The following is a 20528-nucleotide window of genomic DNA, read 5'->3' on the forward strand; positions in this document are numbered from 1 at the left end:
AAGTAGTCATTTTCTGGTCAATAAATATTTGTTGGGTAAATTAATGATCTGTTTAGAAATGAACTCGGGCATCAGCCCAGCTTTCCTGGCCCCTTTCTGAACCAGCTGTCTCAGCTGTCCCCTGGAAATCACGATGTTTTATGTCTGTCAGATGCTTTAGACACTTGGGGTGCGGGAACAGATTCTTAGTCCAAGCATAAGTAGACTCCTGGGATAAGGCTGGGGACTCCCAGGGAACCCACACATACATATATTCCCCTAGATGTCCCTTCCCTCTTCTCACCCACCAGCCCCTCTAGGACCCTTTCTCCAGCCCACAGTTCTAAAGATGCCTCTAAGCTGGTCGGTCAGTAGATCTAAGAACAGGCTTCTACTCAGAGTCATTTGTGCACAGAGAATTCCTGGAGAGTCTCCCAATGTGGCCCATTTTGGTTATTTTTTGGTATAAATAAATAAAACTTGTCAAATATATTTTAGAGAAATGTATAAAATGACTCATGTTACACATTTTGGTGGCTCATGGCTTGGTCTTCAATGGTGGAAGGTTCACTCTGTGGCCTCCTGCACTCCAGATCTGTGCAGAATCCATGGACGGTTACACAGTCCCCACGCAGCTCTCTCCTCCCCAGCTGCAGACTACTCAGTGTGGTGAGTGGCCCGCCATCCCTTCTTCTCAACACGTAAGGGGCTGTGTGTGTGAAAGTGGTGACACAGAGATTCCATGGAGCAGGGGTTCTTGTCTCGAAATAACTTAAAATCCACCTAGAGAGACTCTTCTGGGAATCAGATGGGTGGTGCAGAGACGTGCCCTCCAGGAGTGCAGAGCATGACTTCACACATGGATGAAGTCTTCATTCAACTCCCCAGTCACTCAGTGCAAACCCTTGATTCATCACCTATCATGTGCCAGATGTGTGTGAAATAATAGAAATACAGAGATATACAACTCAGTCTCTGCACTTGAGAATCCCAGAGCCTGAGAGGGCAGACAGACATGCAAACAGAGAACTCCAGTGCAATGAGGTAGGGATCTGGAAATCACTCCCGGATTTTTGGTTTGGGTAACTCAGGGATGGCGGTGCCCTTGTCTTAGGTGGAAACCAGAAGAAAAGGAGGCTGCAGGGGAAGATGGTGGGTCCAGCCCAGGACATGTCCACTTAGCTGTGCCTTAAGTGGAGATTTACGAAGACGCTTCTCTGAGCCAGCACTGTGCTAGGCTTGAGAGCCGCAGAGACTGTCCCTCAAATAATGTAGTATGGAGCAGAATGAGTCTCACACAACATAGTATGGATGCGGAATGTCATGGAGGAGGTTTGGGGGCTGCTAAGGATGAAGAGGAAAGTGTCTCTTGCATGCATACTGGCCGAGGGAAGGGGTGCAGAAAGGTACCCTGTTCTGGGAGTCCCACAGAGAACAGCTGCAGGAAGGAGGAGGGTCCCCGTAAGACAGGCAGCACAGCCCATGGACAAGAGTGGCTGAGTGGAGAGGGCATCCCCCCTATTTCCTCTGAGAACACAGTGCAGCTTTGGGGACTTGAGGACAGCAGGGCTCTTTGAGGAGCTCCTGCAGCCAGCAGCACTGGAGGCGGCAGTGTCTTCCCCACAGCAGACACAAGGTTCTGGGCTTTAGGTCCTCCTGGCAGTGGATCTCAGTGCTGCACACCAGAGCAGAAGTACCTGCAGGAACTCCTAGCAACCAGGCTTGGACAACACTGGGCTCCCAGACATCCCTGGGTGAGTGTTTGAGAGGGGCGGAGTTTCTGCACTTGGCAGGTGGCTGCAGGGCTCACAAGTGGGTCTCCACTGCCAAGGAGTCCCCATTGGCACAGACACCTGCAACGGCCTGAGGAGGATGCCCTACTGGATAAGACGTCGTCTGCTGAGTGCAGTGGTGCTGGGGGAGAACCGAACGCTGGCAGCAGGAAGGACATCTTCACAGCAAACACGGTTCAACCTGCTCCTAACTGACATATGTCCAATCACATTCCAGGTGCAGTTTCCGTTGAAGCATTTTTTGAAAGCAGTGTAATCTGACTTTCCAATACACCTGACAGGCAGCAAAGCCCCATTGACACGGTGAACTCCCCAAGGTAGTTAACTCGTGAGCACTCCCGTTTCATTCCACAGGAATTAGGGAGCGTCTGTCCCTGACAGCAGGGAGCACGGGGTCTGGTGAGGAATGAGGGGCCCCTCAGGAGCTGAGGTGCCTGGCCCACTTCAGCACCACCTCCAGGTGCCTGTTACCTGGTGGGCAGAATCAAACACCCAGGATGGAAGACATCCATTCCAGAAGACTTTACCCATCTTCCTCATCTGGGAATGACAAGAGGCAGGGCTAGGGCAGGGAGAGCCATGCAGGCCCCTAGCCTGGTTCCTCTCCCCAACGGGTTTTGTGGAAATGATTCTGGAAAGGTTGGAGCCAATATGTGCCCCTGTCTCGTCCACTTGGCCTCCTCCCAAGGGTGCACGGGGAAGAAACAGACACTTCCCTCTGAACCACTGAAGCATCTACTCCTCCAAAGAACCAACTAGAGAGGGGCAGAGCTGCTGGCCAGCCCCAGGGTATCCTCCCAAAACTCAGAGCTTGTGCTTCTCCAGGATGGGAGCCAGGCTTTATCGTCCGGCAGGAGACGACACTTTTCCAGGAGGACTCCTTCCTGCACTCTTCTGAAGGCGAACCTGACCAGAATCCAAGCCAATCCTAAAGCCAGGCCATATGAAAAATCCCTGTTTATACATTTTCATAGACTATAAACTTAAAGGTGAAATTCTGCCCACTTAAAGTCCTGGGCTGGCTACCCAGGTGGAGAGCTTGGTGTCCTTGTTGATGTCGTTATTTTTCAAGCAACATCATAGACTCCGCACTGTAGCAATGGAGAATTCACTTTGGATCCCAATGCTACATGAGCTTCGTTCTTTTTTCCAATGGATTTTCATGTAGAAGCAGAGCAGACTCAAACTGACATATTTTACTACCATTTACAAATCCGTTGTTAATAAAAGCCCATTTTTTATATTGTTTGATCACATGATACCCTTCAAACTGTTGTTTTCATTTGTTGACTTTAATTTTCACCCTTCATGTCCCACATCTCTTTCATTTTGACCACCACACAATGGTGACATGGTGGTTGGGCTATACCATGTTGCCATATGCTTAGTGTACTGCAAGTTTTTATTTGATTTTAAGCTTCTGGGAAAAAATATGTGACGTATTTCAGTGAAGTGTGAAAAGTTCTGTTTCTCTGTGTGCTGTCAATGTGCATTTTGATCACATGATGATATCAGGTTTGCTAATCCCTGATAGCAGAGATCATGCTATCTGCCTGGAGTCAGACAGGTGCCAAACATTCTGCCCCAAAGCCTCATGAAGCCAGCAGGGCATGGGTATTGTCCTCACTTGCCTATGAAGAGAGCCTGTGATACACAGTTTCATGTGGGACTGACTGTCATAACATAAAGTTGATTATTATTATTATTATTATTTTGAGACTGAGTCTCACTCTGTCACCCAGGATGAAATAGAGTGGTGCGATCTTGGCTCACTGCAACATTTGCCTCCTGGGTTCAAGCAATTCTCCTGCCTCAGCCTCCTGAGTAGCTGGGATTATAGGCCATGTGCCACCATGCCCGGCTAATTTTTGTCTTTTTAGTAGAGATGGGATTTCACCGTGTTGGTCAGGCTGGTCTCGAGCTCCTGACCTTAAGTGATCTGCCCACTTTGGCCTCCCAAAGTGCTGGGATTACAGGCATGAGCAACCATGCCTGGCTTAAAGTTAATTCATTAATACCCTCATCTATCTATTCCAGCAAATGTATACTAAGCACCAACTGTGTGCCAGGCACTGAGCTAGATGCTGGGCAGTCAGTGACAGTTGGAACACATCTTCTTCAGGCATCAGGAACTCTTCCCAGGGAGACACATGAGCTGGATTATGGAACACGATGGAAATGCAGTGAACAATATACACAAGGTTATGTGAAAGAGGACCAGAAGACAGTGTGCATGTGTGGGTGTGTGTGCACGTGTGGTGTGGGTGTGGTGGGGGCCCTGGGCAGCGGGAGGAAACCACTTTGGCTAGGCTGATCGGGAACCCATCCCCACAGAGAGAGATTTCAGTGAAGTCCTGATGTAGGAGGAGCCAGGTGCAGAAGGAAGCACATTTTGGCCAGAGGGAGCAGCATACAGAAAGTTCTAGAAGCACAGGAGACATGGGATGATAAAGGCAGGTGCAATGGAAAGGTGGCCACTGTGGTGGGAACAAAGTGATCAAGGGTGAGAGAGTGGATGCAGTTACAGAGAATGGCAAGTAGTGTCATTCGAGGCTTCTTAAAAAGCAAGCGTTTTATTTTAGAATAATTTTAGATTTACAGAAAAATTGCAAAGATAGTATCAAGGGGTCTCCTCTACCCTGAACCCATTTTCCTCTACTGTTAATATCTTACAATGGTATCAGGCATTTGTCACAACCAACTAACCGACAATGACACACTATTATTCAGTATTCACAAGTTGTCTTTTCTGAGCCCTTCCTTACTTTCTGACAACAGGATACTCCAGGCTCTTCAGGTTTATTTCTTGCCCCAGCTCTAGAATCAGTCAATTCTCCTCAGGGGCCCTGATTCCTTTTACTGGAAAGTGATACTAGAAACCAAGAGGTGGGTGCTAGGTGTGCTTGATACCACTGGGGTGTCATTGCTTCTAGGCCTTTGCAGCCAAAAGTGCTTAGAAATGTATATGTACATATATGCATATCCATACGTATATCTACATTGATCTACATTGATCCATCTGTATCTATATGAGGCTAAACATGAGTCTGACGTTTCCAGCTCTAATTCCATATCCCACAAATCATTCCAGCTTCCTCCCCTTGCTTATCTCTAATCTCCCACTGCAATGGGGAGAAATCTGGCTCCTGACATTCTGCACCCATTTACTTCAGTGTCCCATTCTATATCCATGTATGGTGGTTGCAGACTTGCTAACCCCTGAGAAACATCATTACCGTCTAGAGCAGAGTGCTTGTGTGCAGCTCTCTTTGCCTGTGGTCTTACAGACTCCACTCACTTGCAAAGTCACTAGGGTCAGCACCCTGCGCCCTTCAGCGAGGTCGTGCCGTACATTTGCAAGTTAGATTCTTGGGTCACAGTCTGCATTGCATCCTGGCATCCCCTGGCCTCACTGAAGGCTTGTTGCGTTGGGTGCCTTGCTCTCGCACTCTCTAGCTCCTGCAATGTGGAGGGACTTCAGTGAGTCAAGACGGAAGACAGGCACCCACACTGCACCTGGCGAGAGGTTTAGACCTCGGAGGTGGCCATGGAGAGAAGAATATGTAGATGAGAGAAATTTTAGACACAGGGCTGTGGATTTAAGTTACATTTTTGAAGTAAGTAGCAATATATCCCAGAGGGAGCATCTCTCTCCATTAAATGAACTGAAACCAGAAGTCTTCACCCTCCTATTCCCAGCCCCCATGACACTGGGTAGGAGGAATCCTTAAGTGTGACATCACCATACCCCAAAGAACCATGCCTACTAGCGAGCACATCATTACTCATGTGGATCACACCTTTCAGTGTGGGTGGATCGGGGTGTCTAATCATCCCGGGCGCTGGTCATAAACACCGCCGTCTGGGCTGTTTTCAAGAGTCACGTAATGAGGGAAACACTGTCACTCGTCTAAGCCATCTGCTCAGCACCAGGAGCAGCTGAGCTAGGCCTGGCAAACGGGACAATATATACACGTTCTGCTCCTTTGATAGATTTGTTTGGGGAAAATGTTCTAATGATTAATAGGCTATTTCCTTGCTGATACACTGCACGTGTAGCCATTAACAAATGATTCCAGTGCAGCCTTGGCAAAGCTCCTCCCGTGTCATCTCAGGATGTGGCTGGCGGGGCAGGCGGGAGGGGCTGGTGTCTGGGATGAGGTCAAGGCCCAGGGAGAACTGCCTTCCTTTGTGTTCTGGCTGAGGAGGTGAGTCTGGTGGGGGCTGCAGGGAGCCTACAGAAGGGCTGGGGTAGGGGTCCAGGCTTCCAGACTCAACAGTTTGCTCCCATTACTCCCAATAATATTCCTGCTGATGGCCCTGCCGACACGAGCTCTATCTTTAAGGGTGGGCAGGCTTTTCTTCAACTCATGATCATATGTTTTGCTTCTCGGGGAACTTCTCATTGGTTTTACTGGCACTGTCATGGGCCCTGGGTAGCACCTAGGGACTCTGTCTTACAACTAGGGACAAAGAGACAGAGAACTGGCAGCCCTAAAGACGCTTGTCCCTGGGCTCAGTGTCACCCCACGACCAGAAGGGACCCCATCGTGTGGTTATTGGTGAAGGCAAGCACTCTTGGAGTCCCTGCTGGGACAGTCCCCAAAGAGGCCTCTGCTCATGGGGGGCTCATGGCTCACTGGGGCTTACTCCACCGAGAAGGGAGGTAAGTGAGTCAGGGTGGGGCTCCCACCAGCTCAGTCTCTTAACCTGGGCTCTGCAGAGCCTCAAGGACCACCTCACAAGCCCGCTTTGAATGCAGGTTCCCAGGCCTGGGAGAGATGCACCCCATCCTTATTGTACCCCCTTCCTGATGAACGAAGAGAAATAATTCCAGGGTTCCAGAGATCTGAGCAGCTTAGAAATCTCTGCACTCAGAGCCTACTTTATCCAGCCCCACCTTCTGCTCCCATTTCCATTCCAGCTACCCCTGGCTCTTCCCTCTGGCTGTCTGAGACTCCTCTACCCATTAAGGCTCAGCTCAGATGTCACCTTCTCAGGGATAACATCATTAGCCCCTAAGCCAGAAGAGATAGCCTTCTCCGTGCCCACATTTATGCTAAAAATGGCATTACCATGCTGTCATGGGAGTAGCTGTTAGTGACTTCCCCAGTCCTTAGAGTATGGGATTTGTAAAGTCAGGAAGTAAGTCTTCACATTCCTGGAGCTTCCCACAAAATACACGCTCGGCAAAGTGCCTGGGAGGAAGTTGTCAATGAAAATGATGGAGGAGCCCTACCCTCCTGTGGGGCTTGCCATAGCTGTGGGGACTTTTCCTTCTCCTTTATGGGGTGCATTAAGGCACAAGGGAAGTGGAATTTAGGAAGTATCCTTCAGTGCTTGTCAAACTGTGGGTTGTGAAACAACTTAGAAGGTGGTGGCCAGCATTAGTTTAATGGAATAAAATGTTGGATAGAATAAAGAGCAATAGAGAAATAGTGTGCATGTACGTGTGTATATGCATGTGTATGTACACATGTGTTTATGTATATATTATGTATATACAAATCCTTTATACATAAAGAGTAAGAATTGTTCCACAGAGCTTTTGTTTCTGCTACATGATTACGCACACATGCATACAGGATGCGCTGGAATTCATCTCAGGGACAGACTCCGCACTCAGCTTTCGCTTCAGCCTTGACCTTCAGAAGGCCAGTCAGCTAGAAGCCCATTTCAGCATCCTTTCTGGCTTTCCTGGCAGCCTGCAGATCAAGGATCGGGTGACCCTGCAGATTACTTTCCTATCCGATCAGTGTAACAACAGTAATAAAATTGACAAGGCACATCATAAGACTTTTGCTAATATATGAACATTCACTTCTATACATAGACAACCATTCTAAACGTAACCTGGAATAAAAATCACCTTGAGTACTTTATATTTTGAAATTCTTTCAGTCCGTGGAAATATAAATGCATGTTTATTTATATTGCATGAGTAAAATTCTAGAATAAATGACCATTTGAAATCTATTAGTTTTATACATAAAACTTATCAAAATGTTTCCTATAGTTAAATAAGGAAATAGACTGGCAAGTAATGCATAAAAAGATCGTATGTGTTAGAAAATGTTAAGAATAACTTTGTTTTAAAGCCTTTTGATTGGGAGGCCAAGGCGGGTAGATCATTTGAGGTCAGGAGCTCGAGACCAGCCTGGCCAACATGGTAAAACCCTCATCTCTACTAAAAATATGAAAATTAGCTGGGTGGTAGTGGTGTGTGCCTGTAATCCCAGCTACTCGGGAGGCAGAGGCAGAAGAATCGCTTCAGCCTGGTAAGCGGAGGTTGCGGTGAGCCGAGATCGTGCCACTGCACTCCAATGTGGGCGAGAGAGTGAGACCCTGGCAAAAGTATTCATAAAATCTTAGATAGGAATACAGGCAGGATAACAGAGATTATCATATCATAGTTCCAATCTTCGTAGAACTATCTGGGTAATGCTATTCATCAAAGTAAACAAAATAATCTAAATGCCTGTATTTAAAACTCCATTTAGGTTATATGTCTTTCAAGGGAAAATCCTGTTTGATAATTTGTCACATCTTAAAAGCAAAATATCAATAGTTTGCCATCTCAAATAATGAAAAGAAGGGAAAACCCCCAAATCATGATCTTTAGCATATGTGATTAGTACAGACATCATCAACAGCATCAAGAATGTGAAGAAAACAGGTCTTACTCACCCACCCACTTTCAGCTGTGGTTGGTTAAGGAAACAAAGTATTTTAGGGGGCCTCATATTTCTCTATTTCATATTGCAAATGCATAGCAGGAGAACCGACGGTGCTGAGGAGTCATTGTTCCTGCACTGTCAAACTTTTAAGTTTTGATCTCCAAAGGTTTAAGAAAATAATAATGATAAGTAAACATAAACAGAAGCTTAAAAATATTTCATTTTACTTTTTAAATTATTAAACCCTGGATGCTTCGATCTCAGTTTTAGTCAGCTATTGATTTTATCATTTATTCAGTGGCCAATAGGTGTATTCAATGTACCTTTAGTGTGTGCGTGCGTACATGCACATATGTGTGTCTCTGTGCATGTATGTGTGTACATATGTGCATCTGTGTCTGTGCATGTTCTGTTCAAGTCTCTATGTACATGCGTGTGCATGACGTGTGTGCGTGCATGTGCATACATGTGTGTATGTATGTTTCTTTGTGTGCCTGTGTGTGCATGTGCATTTGTGAGTGTGTGTACATGTGTGTGTGCACAAGTAGGACACATGTGTGCATCCACGGGTTCACTACGTAATAGTTTTCCCGGCTATCTTCATTGAGCAGGTGAAGAGATGGAGGCTCAGATAAGTTAAACTATGAGCCCAAAGTCACACTTGAGTTAGAGTAGTCTCAATCCAGATGGAGGCATAACTTAAAAGCTTGTGTACCTTCCTACACACCTTCCTGCTCCAGAGACTCCTATGACTTCCATTAATTAATTAGCTAGTTGTCCAACATTTGTTGAGCACCTTACGCATGGACAATGTGTCTCTTGACACTGAAATGAAAAGATTCAGTCTCAAAGATGCGATGATATCGTAGTTTAAAGCAGATGGTTCCCAATGCCAAGCATCAGGATGAAAGAGCTCCCCTGGAGATGACACTTAGACAGCCAAGAGTCAGAAGCACCTGCTCCTACCTGGGTGAGTCAGAGAAGAGGCCCAATCAGTGGCCACCCTCCAGGGGAGACCGAGAATGGATGGAGGATTACCGAAAGGCGGGGAGGAAGACAGGATAAGAGGATGGGATTCCAGAATAATGTCCTCAGGACACACAGCTGGTTTGAGGTGGCTGCAGCAAAGACTCCGGGAGTCACAGGAGGGCAGGACAGATATGCTGACGGTGGGACAAGGTCAAATTCATGGATGCCTTGTAAGCTGGCTCAAGGTATTCAGACATTAACTGGGTAGTGGTGGCAGAGTGGGGGTGTGGCCAGGGGAAGGTTTTGAGCCAGAGTGGCATGTCTTGATTTGCACTGTACAATATCATGAGGCAGCTGTGTGCAGGATAAGCTGGAAAGTGGGGTGGGGCAGAGAGGAAAGAGCCAGAAGTCACTCCCAGGTTCCTCTAGCTGGCTCTACCCCCTGCCTGCTTGGTGTGGGCTGGGGAAGGGGATGGTATGGAAGCTGAACAGGTATGAACAGAAGTCCTGCAGGTAAGAATTCAACACGCTGATTGTTATGCTGGGTTATGAAGAGAAAGGGACAGAGGTGTCAGTGTAGGATGTGCTGGGGTCGTGAGGGCTGGGAGTAAGCAGGTAGGGGCTGGAGGGCTCAGTGGGGACTACAGGGCCCTGGCTCCAGTGGGAAATGTTGGGTTCTGCAACAGAGAGATGAGTGGAAGATGGGTCACCGGCTCGTGTCCCTGGAAGACCCCAGACTTGACCTCAAGCCATCTCCTGGTTGTAGGGGTGACTGGCAGCCCCATTAGGAGCCAGCAGAGGCGTGACGCTGGCAGGCGGGCTCCTAACAAACCCTCCCCATGCTATGATTCCCAGATGACACTCACAGCTCTCTGGGGTCCTCAGTCTCTTTCATTGCAACATTAAAGACCCAGGGATCTGGGGACAGCCTCTGGAGCCCAGCACACAGGTGCACACTCCGGGGCCCGGCACGTGGGTGCACACTCTGGCCACCTCCTGCAGGAGAGTTGGGATACATTTGAGACCCTGGGGACAGGGTGGGGGACTTCATGTGTCTGAAGATGGCTCTGAACCTTGGATACAGTCAATGTGTGCCATTAGGAGGTTTCAGGAACCCCCTGAAATTGTGGGCAACAATTTGTGGGATTTTTTTGTGTGTTCACAGCTTCCATAGTATTGCAAAGGGGTCGATGACCCAGAAATGGATAGAAGCCCATTTCTCCTGCAAGTTTAACCACACTTTTGATTCACTGGCATTTCTCCTGGACTGCTTTTAAAATAATTGTTGGAAAATCCCATTTCACATACTTCAGGTGGCAGCAGTGCAGAGTAAAGAGGTATCGCCCACAGAGGAACAGAGCTCCAGGCTGAAGGTCTGGGCCAGGGTCATTCCTTGGCAGGGGATTAACCAAAGCAAGAGGAGCTCCAGCCTGCCCAGGGTACCTGGGGAGCCTGGACAGTTTCCAGCCCAGCTGTGGGAAAAGGGCCTATGGCAGGAAGCAGGAAAGAAAGGATGGATGTTAGGGTTTAGAACCTTGGACACTTCACCAGAGAGCAGGGCTAGGAAAGGCCTTGTCACTTGGGATATGAACTTCATTCATCATAAAGCCAAATTGCCTTGTAGCGAGCTATAGCTCAACCCTGGGGACATGGGGGAGGAAATGAGTTTGTGAGGACTTTGCATGTGCCTGCCTGGCCTACCTCATCCTGGGAGGAGCAGAGAGGTCACGAGGAACTCTGTGCCAAAAGTACCCTCATAGTCAGAGCACGCATCTGCCTTTGGTACTTGCAGCCATGTACATTCCCAGTTGGACACGTACCCTGGGCAATCTCATCCATGGGGACTCAAGCGCAGGGGAGTAAACCCTTTGGAGAAAGTGAGTTCAAAGATGTCCTAATCTAGTCCACATGTGGTAACTGTATGAGGACTGCCAAGGGCCCACTTTGGGCAAATTCTCACAGTTCCACTTTCTGGGTCACCATTTTCCTCTCCCAGCATCCTCCTTAGTGATTTTGAACTGCAGGATGGCAGAGCCCTTGATTCCTGGGCCTCATATTTCCATGACCCCTCATCTCCAGGAATCTTTCCACTGATAACTCAATCTCTCCATCCCTTGACAGAATTCCATTTACAAGCCATACAACCGTTCCCTCCTGTCTACCTCCTCCTTATTTCTTTGAGATCTCTTCTGTCTCACTGGCATTGGACCGAGGTTTCATCACCATTGCCGACTCCTCTCCCTTTAACTTCTCCCTTCGCTCCTTCCTGGTTGACCCTCATCTGGAGCCCTTCATCTGCCTACTCATTTTCAACAGTGGTCAGTCAGGGTTCTGCAGTTGCAAACAACAGACATAAGACTCTGGCTAACTAGTATTAGAAGCAAAATAGTATTACATAGGAAAAAAATATGGACTATATCACGAAATAGAAAGACAGCTAAAAGCCAAGCAGCTGGAGGGGCTCTGGGTGCAAGAACTAATGTGTAGCCAGGTGGTCTCTTCAGGGCTCAGTTCTCACAGTAAACAAGCCCCAGCCAACTTCTGACCTTGAACCACCCGGTTTGATGTTCAAATGTCCAAGAGAATCTAATTGGTCTGGTCTGGGCCCTGTTCCCAGGTTTTGGATGTTGGATGCATTCAGAGTGGTGGTGGAAATGGGAGATGGTGGGTCCTTAAAGGAACATCAAGGTCCTATTACTAGGAGAAGTGGGAATGGATACCAGGCAGGTAGAAGCACATCTGTCCATCAGAAAGCCTCAGACAGGACACAGGCACAGTGAGAAAACACAGCACATTCCCATGGAGCAAGAACACTTCTGAATGTAACTACAGTCCTGTCTGTTGAATGTTATAAGCCCAGATTGATAAGCAAATTTCCCTGGGGTCAGCTGGTGCTAACCCCACATGGCAGGATGGAGCAAGGCTGATGGATGTTGTTTATGGAAACTGACCATGTGGTAATCTTGCAGCCACACTCCAGCTATTGTCCCGCAGGATATGAGATAAAATTCACATGCATCAGGAAGCATGAGTCTAAAACAGTGTGTCATTTCAGCAGGGAATGAGATAGAGGAAGAATGGGATTTCTAACTGAAATTCCACAGCTCAGCCTCTCTTTTCAAAACCCAGCAAGCCCAAGACCACCTTTGAGCTGGAGCCCAGACGTGGGCCACCTAGTTCAGGTGAGACTAGAGTTGGAGTGGGGCCTGCATACTGGCCCTGGGTCTGCCACGACTCGGCTTATGCTTTTAGATAATCAATTTGTCTCCTTGGGCCTCGTGCTCATCTTGAAAATGAGGCTGGTTGTTAAGGTAACGTTCCTTGTCATACCCTTTTCTGAAACTACAGTCAAAAGGCCCAAGCTGTACCATGTGCAAAGCTATTTGTGACTCCCTCTGGGATTTTATCACAATGTGCACTGATCATTCAGTGTGCGAGTTTCCCCAGTGGTGCACGGTCATTTCCTCCAGGGCAAGGATTCTTATTCATATTTGTGTCTGATATACCCAGAATAATGAAGGACTCGTGTATAATAAGCTCTATATCTCAGAGGCTAATGCCCACGATCTTAGAGGATTCCATGTTCATAAAACACAAGGTGGGCCCCCTTCCACTGAAAGCACCCGAGACAAAGGAAGCCACCTGGCTCAGGTGTGCTGTGGGCCGTCTCTCCTACCACCACTGTTCTGTGTTTTAGGAAAGTTCTCTCTCTTTGGAGCCCACTGAAAAAAGAAAATCAAGATACAAAGAGAGGGACTGGGTCTGCGGGGCCCTCATATTTCTGGAAGTAACTGAGCGAAAGGATTAGGTAAGGGCTCACCCAGGCCGGGGTATGGCTCTAAGGCAGGAGGGCAGAGCAGGTCAGGCTCCTCTCCCCTCCTCCTGTGCTGGTGGGATGAGGGGCTGTATCAAGTCACGGCATTCCTTCGTGTCATGGTGCCCTTCCATAATGACCCCCACCCTGGGACTAGGTCCATCTTTTTCAAGGAGACCCAAGGGCTTGAGAGTCACGGGACAGACCCCACACTATGGAGTGCCGTGTGGTTTTCTCCCCAAGAGCCCCCCAGTGTGGGCTGCAGTTTTGATTTTAAGGATACAAAGAGCGGTCTGATAGCAGCATTATTTATAACAGAGAAAAGCTGGAAGCAACCCACGTGTCCCTGGATGGATGAATGGATGGACGACATGGGGTCTCCCCACACAATGGAATATTATGAAGTCTTAAAATGGAAAGGAATGAAGGCAGGTGCAGTGGTTCAGGCCTGTAATCCCAGTACTCTGGGAGGCCGAGTCAGGAAGATCATCTGAGGTCAGGAGCTCGAGACCAGCCTGGCCAATATGGTGAAATCCCATCTTTACTAAAAATACAAAAATTAGCTTGGCATGGTGGTGCGCGCCTGTAGTCCCAGCTGCTTGGGAGGCTGAGGCAGGAGAATCGCTTGAACCTGGGAGGCGGAGGTTGCAGTGAGCCGAGGTTGTGCCACTGCACTCCAGCCTGGGAAATGGAGCAAGACTCCGTCTCAAAAAATAAATATATATCTGTAAATAAATAAATAAATAAATAAATGAAATTCTGACACATGACGCAACATGGATAAACTTTGAGGACATTATGCCAAATGAAATAATCCAGTCACAAAAATAAGAATATTGTGAGATTCCACTTATATGAGGTCCCTAGAGTAGTCAAATTCATAGAGATATTAAGTAGAATGGTGGTTTCAAGGGGCTGGGGAGAGGGGCAAATGGGGAGTTAGTGTTTAATGGGTGCAGAGTCTCAGTTTGGGAAGATGAAAAATTTCTGGATATCCGGTGGTGTGGTTGCACAAAAATGTAAATGTTCTTAATGACACTAAAATGTGTACCTAAAAATGATGAAGATGGTAAAATGAGAGAGAGAGAGGGAGAACTGACTGCATTTTTAATAAAAGAAGCTTCAAGATTTAGACTTCCAAGAGAAGTAACATGAACTCAGAATATCAGCCCTGGTGATAAAGGAAGAAACCAAAATGAATGGCAAAGCAACAAGGCCAGCAAAATGAATCCGGATGTGAGCCAGGCTCAGCTCCACTTCATGCTGAAGTTCCTGGTCTGCGACAGCCCCGAGCCCTGCCCAAGGTCCCCGCAAGCCCAAAGGACAACTCTGCAGCCCCCACATCCCAGCTTCCGCTCCGTGTGCACACAGCACACATGTGAATGCTGCACTTCTCAGAGCCTCACAAAACACAAGCAAACTCAGGCAAAGTCCTTTTGAGCACAGTCTGGAGTCTGGGGGAACAGAAGTGTTACAGAAGGGGTTTTCATAGCCAAAATATAAGGAATTGCAGTAACAACTGTGGACCACCTGCAGTCATTGATCCACGCTGTCCACGTAACTGCCCCAACACCAGCAAGCTTCACTGACACCTCTGCTTGTCCAGCATCTTTTCATGTCTCTGGCTCTTCCCTTCTTCCTCTTTACCACCCCCAACCCGCCATGACCACCACTTTTTCCTCATTCTCCCTAACTTTCTTCAAAAGCAGTAGATTCCTTCGTTGGAATGGCGGAGTGGCTCTTGCCTTCTCTGGGGCCTATGTTGCAGGGTTGAGCTGGGCTCCAATGGCTTATCTTCTACTTGACAATTCTCAGGGGAATCTCCCCATGTTGGTTCTGCACCTAAGAGGAATTCTTAGGAGCAGCACCAGCTAAGAATACATAGTTATTCACGGCATTGCTGGGCTACTGGGAAACACTAATAGCTGCTGGGAAAACTAGTTAGGTGTCTGGGGATGGGGAGAAGATGTAATTTAGATTCATCCATATCTTACGTCAAAGTAGCAGAATAAGTTCAGATAGAAAAAGGAATGAAATGTAAAAATGTTCCATAGAAGTCAATACTTGATCCAAGCTACTTAAGATTAAAAGTAATAGAAAAAATAATAAAATGAAGATCAAGAGGCTCAGCTACATAAAAATATGAAACTCCTATATAAATTGGCAACCTTTAAAGACAGTCAATATGTTTGGAAATAATCTATATTAAACATGACTGGTATCTACCTTTTATATAAAGCTCAGACAAAGCAATAAAAAGAACAGTAATGTGTTTAATGTAAAAGGTAACGAATAAACAGATTATACTCTGCAGATAAAATAAAAATGGTTAACATAAAGAGTTCCAATTTGATTTTGAAAGAAAACCAAATTCCACATCAACATGTAATTTATTTTCTATATAATTGTCTAAAGATTTTAATGATAATCATCAATGTTAGCAAAACTGTGGTGACATGGGGAAAGAAAACTAGTCTCAGTTTTTATAAAATTCTATGTTTTAACAAACCTCCCAGAAAGCAATTTGGCAATTATGATCAGAGGCCTTATAATGTTCATTTGGATCAATTCTTCTAGGAATCTATCCTGGGTATACTCATTGAAATATTTATACCTAGCTTTTTACAATGGTGTATTTTTTTCTTTTTCTTTTCTTTTCTTTTTTTTTTTTGAGATAGAGTTTTACTCTTATTGCCCAGGGTGGAGTGCAAGGGCATGATTTCAGCTCACTGCAACCTCCACCTCCTGGGTTCAAGCAATTCTCCTACCTCAGCCTCCCGAGTAGTTGGGACGGTTTCTTATGTGTGAAAATCTGGCAACAAGTTGAATGTCTAATAGCATTTGGATGGCTCAACTCCATAAAATGGAATATAATGCAGATACTAAAAATAATGTTTTGGTGGATTTCACTGACAATTAGTCAATATTAATTTTAAATGAAATATTAAAATATTCTATATGAATTTAATATTTCTTAATAAGTAAACATGCATATATATTCATAACATATTGTATAAATATTTTTAGCAAAAGTCTGGAAAGATGCTGAGACGACTGGATATCTTGGGAAGAAAAATGCACTGTATAAAAATCACATCCAGATTTATTATAAATTTAAATGTTAAAGGAAAAATAACGAAGACTGTAGAAAAAAATCACATTTTAATGAATATGAAATAGATAGGGTTCTAGCAGGACACAAAGAGTGCTGAATCATAAAGAAAGAAATAAGATAGCATTAAAACAGTCTGAAATGACTAGAAATGCAAGCCACTTCCAGAGTAGAAGAAGAGATTTGCAATACATAAGTCTAATATATTAAAAACAACTACAGAGCAATAAAGAGATGAAAAACCCAGTAGAAGAAATGGGCAAAGATTTGAGGAGACATTTCACAAATGAGGCTATCCAAATGTCTAACACACATGAAAAGAATGGCTAAAATGAAAAAGATGGGGAAAAATAAAGTGTTGATGATATGGTTTGGCTGTGTCCCCACCCAGATCTCATCTTGAATTCCCATGTGTTGTGGGAGGGACCTGGTGTGAGGTAATTGAATCATGGGGGCAGGTCTTTCTGTGCTGTTCTGTGATAGTGAATAAGTCTCACAAGATCTGATGGTTTTGAAAAATGGAAGTCTCCCTGCACAAGCTCTCTCTTTGCCTGCTGCCTTCCATGTAAGATGTTACTTGCTCCTCCTTGCCTTCCACCATGATTGTGAGGCTTCCCCAGTCATGTGGAACTATGAGTCCAATTAAACCTCTTTCTTTTGTAAATTGCCCAGTCTTGGGTGTGTCTTTATCAGCAGAATGAAAATGGACTAATGCAGTCAATAAGAATGCAGATTGAGCTGCCAGCAGGGTCATGTACTCTTAGTGGGAGTGTAAATTGGTGCAACCACTTGGGAAAACTATTTGGCTATAGCTACAAAAGTTGATTACAGGTATAATTAGCTATGTAATTTGTAACTACATAACTATGTAATTTGTAATTCCCATGCTGTTCTCGTGATAGCGAATAAGTCTCACAAGATCTGATGGTTTTGAAAAATGAGTCTCCCTGCACAAGCTCTCTCTTTGCCTGCTGCCCTCCATGTAAGACATGATTTGCTCCTCCTTGCCGTCCACCATGATCATGAGGCTTCCCTAGTCATGTGGACCTATAAGTCCAATTAAACCTCTTTGTAAGCTATGTAATAGTGATGTAATTTGTAATTACACCTCTAATCAGCTTTTGTAGCTATGGTGAAATAGTTGTGTGGTACCAGTCCATGGCCTGTAAGGAACAGGGCCGCACAGCAGGAGGTGAGCAGTGGGCAAGTGAGTGTTACCACCTGAGCTCTGTCTCCTGTCAGATCTGTGGCAGGATTAGATTCTCATAGTAGCATGAACCCTATCGTGAACTAAGCATGCAAAGAATCCAGGTTGCAAGCTTCTTACGAGAATCTAATGCCTGATAATCTGTCACTGTCTTTCATCCCCACCCCACCCCCACCAGATGGGACCTTCTAGATGGGTGAAAACAAGCTCAGGGTTCCCACTGATTCTACATTATGGTGAGTTATATAATTATTTCCTTATATATTATAATGCAACAATAATAGAAATAAAGTGCGCAATAAATGTAATGTGCTTGAATCATCCCGAAACCATCCCCACCTGGTCTAAGGAAAAATCATCTTCCATGAGACTGGTCCCTGGTGCCAGAAAGCTTGGGGACTGCTACTTGTAGAACATTGAGAATAAACAAACTGCAATGGCTTGCCAGGGTGTGGGTGAGTCTCAGAAACATAATGTGGCATGATTGCATTTATATATAGTTCAGACCAAAGCTACAGTGATAGCAGCTACCCCTGGGGAGGGAGGGGGTGACAATAAGGAGGCCTGGAAAGGCTTCCAGGGTGCTGCTGGGGCTGTGTGTTGAGCCTGGTGCTAATTGCACAGGTGCATTCAGCTTGTGAAAATTGGTCAAGCCAAGCTGTGCTCTTAGGACCTGTATCTTTTTTATAGGTAAATTCCACTTACACATTTGTTTTTTAGAAAAGAGAAATAAACCCTGGAAGGTATGTAAGTAGTTATAATCTGTGGGTTATGGAAGATTCTTCTTTTCTTCTGTATGTCTACATTTTCTAAAATGAGCCTCTATTACTTCCATTGTCAAACAGTTTTCTTTGGTTTTGCTTGTTTTGGGGTCATTCCTGCTGCCTTCATCAGAGCAGGCTCTGTGATATGTCAGAGCCACCGGCCCACGGCAGGAAGAGGTTCCTGTTCTACGAGGAGGCCTACTTAGTAATTTTGCTCCTCATATTCTGAAACCAGAACTTAAACTCAGGGCACATTTCCAGAAACCGACAGGGCTGACAGTCCTCCAGTGTCCACTACTTTCTTCCTGGGGTGGCAGCCAGGTGTGTTGTCCCAAATGCCATCTTTTCCAGTGCAGGCTCTGACCGTGAGAGAAGCATTCAAAGGCACAGCAAGTCTGCAAAGTCCAGGATGGGATCTTCACTGCTCAGTTCTCCTCTTAAGAGCCTTCCAGCCTAGGAGATAGGGCAAAACCCCATCTACACAAAATACAAAAATCAGCGAGTTGTGGTGGCATGCACCTGTGGTACCAGTCACTTGGGAGGCTGAGGTGGGAGGATCACTTGAGCCCAGGAGACGGAGGTTGCAGGGAGGGGTGATCTCACCACTGTACTCTAGCCCGGGTGACAGAGTGAGATCCTGTCTCAGTCTCAAAAAAACCAAAAAGGAGTGAAGCTGTAATTGTCCTTTGTGAACTGGAAAGTGCCAAGGAGAACTGGAAGGAGGCTGGTTGTAAACCTACTCCAAATATGGCTTGTCCCCTGCAGCCTGCCTCTGATTGTCTTCCCTCCAAGTGACCTCTTCTTTGAAAAGCACAGGCCTTTTCCAAGGTCTGGGAAAAATAGCCAAGAAAAGCTCAGGAATGCCTTCTCTTAGGAGTCGACCTTGCCGCCTTTCATGTGGTTAAAGAATTCTCCTTTGAGGGTCCCCTTGTGTAAACCCTTTAATTGCGTAGCTAATATAAACCAGAGCAGAAATGATTCATCCAAGAATTCTTGTTTGGATTCATTACCATTTTCAAAGGGTCCCTCTTTTATCTTGTCTCAGATCAGCTGAATGATGCCCCTGTTTAAAAAGGGCTTAGCAGAAGAGATAACGCATTATCACTTCTTCCCAGCCTAGTGTAGTGGAAGGAGGTTTACTCTAAAGATAATTAAATCTTAACTCCCAATGGGTGAGGAAACCCAGACTTCCGTGAAACAGCTTTTACCCTGCTTGAAGGCCCCACACAGCTGGGATGCCCCAGAGGTCAGAAAGAGGGGTCTTCCCAAAGAGGGGTCTTCCCATAGTATCACCCCACTAAGTTGTGAGTCAAAAAGGGGCAAGTGATAGGGCTTCTCGTTTCAAAATGGAACCGGATCCCAGTATAGATAATGTGCTAATAGGTTAGGAATCTTCCTACTAGAACTGTGGATTAGCTCAGCTTGATGACGGTAGAAGCAAGATATTATCTGTGTCTGACAAGACTACAGAGAGGTAATCAATAGTCCACATGGGGTGTGGCAGGCACAGAGGTATGTGGGAGACTCAGATTCCCTTTCACGCTGTGAGGAGTGTGGTTAGCCAACAGCCTCCAAATGAAGACGAGAGTTCATAAATCAGCCTCAACTTTGAAACTAAGATAATATTGTTCCTGGGGTGGCTTCAGCTGGTGACTGAGCAAGACTTCCTGGCCACCTCCACCTGACACGGGAGTCTTTGAACAAGGAAGCTTCACCCCAAGCTTACTGTTGGGGAGGCGGGGGCTCTGTCAGATCTACCACTGTGTGATGGCCCCTCCCAGCCCATCCTCCCTCCTCCCTTTACCTTTCACAGCCATTATCTCCAGCAAACCAATCTCTCCTAGCTCAATTTCAGCATTTCACACGCCCAAATCCCCATTCCCAGAGTTCCCGTGTATCCATCCACCAGCCCCTGAGGGGGGCCCCCACCCTGCTGGAGCTACCATGTGAAAAAAAGAGATCCACTTGGGCTGGGGGCTGGATCTTGGAGGGCAGTTTAATGAATGGCAAGAATGATGTGGAGCGCTGGGAGAAGAATCTTCCTGGAATGGTCCCTATCAAGACGTCCCTTCCACTATATCAGTTCCTAGAGACCCTTAGCCAAGGAAGAGGGGGCACTGTTTTATTGAACAGAATGCCATCCCAGGGACAATCCCTTAAGGGAGGCTGCATCTGAAAATGTCTTGTCAGTTTCAGAGTGTACAGTGTCTGTG

The 20528-nt window shown here is 46.2% G+C and overlaps 2 long non-coding RNA genes across 3 annotated transcripts in view; one reads left to right on the forward strand and one right to left on the reverse strand.

Annotated features, from left to right (window-relative positions):
* The window catches only part of LOC106992780 (uncharacterized), a 173461-nt gene that overhangs the window by 22480 nt on the left and 130453 nt on the right, over positions 1–20528 (reverse strand). The gene's annotated exons all lie outside the window — the stretch shown is intronic.
* Positions 9748–20528, forward strand: part of LOC144333535 (uncharacterized) — a 32749-nt gene continuing 21968 nt past the window's right edge. Inside the window, exons 1-2 of the long non-coding RNA XR_013402251.1 lie at positions 9748–9931; positions 17730–17787. This is a non-coding gene — a long non-coding RNA (uncharacterized LOC144333535). The remainder of the gene's footprint in view (positions 9932–17729; positions 17788–20528) is intronic.

The sequence above is a fragment of the Macaca mulatta genome, chromosome 12 (assembly GCF_049350105.2).
Source record: "Macaca mulatta isolate MMU2019108-1 chromosome 12, T2T-MMU8v2.0, whole genome shotgun sequence".
NCBI lineage: Eukaryota > Metazoa > Chordata > Mammalia > Primates > Cercopithecidae > Macaca > Macaca mulatta.